This window comes from Dermacentor silvarum, unplaced genomic scaffold (assembly GCF_013339745.2).
Source record: "Dermacentor silvarum isolate Dsil-2018 unplaced genomic scaffold, BIME_Dsil_1.4 Seq240, whole genome shotgun sequence".
In the NCBI taxonomy this organism is placed as follows: Eukaryota; Metazoa; Arthropoda; class Arachnida; order Ixodida; family Ixodidae; genus Dermacentor; species Dermacentor silvarum.
Genome location: NW_023605915.1, coordinates 1,707 through 3,448, shown reverse-complemented (window position 1 = coordinate 3,448; position 1,742 = coordinate 1,707).

The following is a 1,742-nucleotide window of genomic DNA, read 5'->3' as shown; positions in this document are numbered from 1 at the left end:
GCAAGGACCCCCTCAGTTCCTGCTAACCTGATGGCATCACCTGCGTTTTGCACATCGTGCTAGATAGTGCACGCCACTTTGTACCTGGTCGGGAAACGACAGCAGGGATCACTGACGGCCCACGTGACTCCTCTTCTGGAGCTGGCTGCCTGCTCACAATTACGGACAAGATTGCGGGCATAAGTTTCCGTACCGTGGGACACGGGCGCCCAAATTAGTGTAGTGCCCCCATCCCAAAATTGTCGTCATTGGCAGTAAAATAAGCATAACACAGCTCTAGTGATAATTTTCAGGTTAATAAAGCAAAGCTTTCTTCGCGTACTTCACGTGACTTCAGCAAATCGTCCGATGCAGAACGCACAAAAATTGAGGACGCTTAAGCTTCGCCTTTAAGAGTGGTACGCGATAGCGTTATCGGGCCCCGTTCGCATCGTATTTTTGTTTCAGTGGGCTTCACCGCAACACCGAACCTGGGAAAGCCAGCTTACAAAGAACAAGTTTACACCGATCCCCTTAAAGTCGACTTCACTTTTAAATAGAAGTGCATTGCTGGGAAAACGTTTTTCCAGGGGGGCAATATAAGTCGTCTTATATTAAAATGTGAAGGCCCTAGCACCTTTTTTATTATTTTATTTATTGTTAGCTATTGCCCCGACGGGCGCGCGTGTCCAAAACGCATTAGGCAGGCGAAGCCCCATTTGACCTGCCGTAGGGAGCCTACATGCAAAACAGCGCTTGCAGGCGCGATGAAGGCTCCCTAACCTGCCGAGCAGGCGAGCGCCATCTGGATAGTATTTCCGCAAATTACCCGAGCGCGTTGTGTTGGTATGGCAGATATGCTGGAAAAGGGGTCTGTGTTTGAGTTTCCTCGTAACAGAATTATGTTTTCTCGTATATTCAAATTACAATCCGACGCCACTATATCTGTAGGTTGTGGTTAAGTCATACTTTATCATTTTTCTGACGGATTTCACTGTGAGAAATTCAATTTTTGTTCAGCAACACATTGCGCCACGTGGAGAGCCTGCGTGGTCGGAGTGGTTGGGGATGAATTTTCCCGCCACGGACACCGAAGCCGGATTTTCTGCGACACGGGGCCCTTAACGCTGTCGCGTTAAAACTGCTCCGGGAGGTGCGCCGCGTAGCAAGAAAGTAAGCCTTCCTCTGCTCCGCGGCGGTGGCGCTGCCGCTGCAACTAGCGCCGACGTTGACGTTGTTCATGGCGTTTCGCACATCGTTACAGAGAGAGAGAATGACGGAAGCACAGCGAACGCGCGCTTTAAGGCCGTTTCACAGGGTGCGATTTTGCACTGCGATTATCGCACCGGAAGTGCGATTTCCGTCGCATGCGACGAAAATCGCAGTCGCAGGGCCGTTTCTGCGATTTTCGGCTGCGACCAACCGGTTGGTCGCAGCGTCGCAACGTCGCAGCAATCGCTGCGATTTTCCCGTCGAAATTGCGCCGAGAGGTATTTCGCGGTCTGTTTTGGAAAATGGCGGCGGTCGCTCAACGCAACGTTTATAGATACTTTTTGTCTATAAATATTGGATGAACGAGCCTCGAACAGTGCAACTAATTGAGTGGAGCCTTGGATTACGCAATCGGTACGTAACATCAGCACCGACACGCGAACAGTGCAGATAAAAACTCGTAGGTCAGATTCGGTTCTGTGATTTCTACGAGTTTGTTGACACGCTACGTTGCTAATCTGGCGACGCTGTTTTTTAGGTTGGCTTCGGGT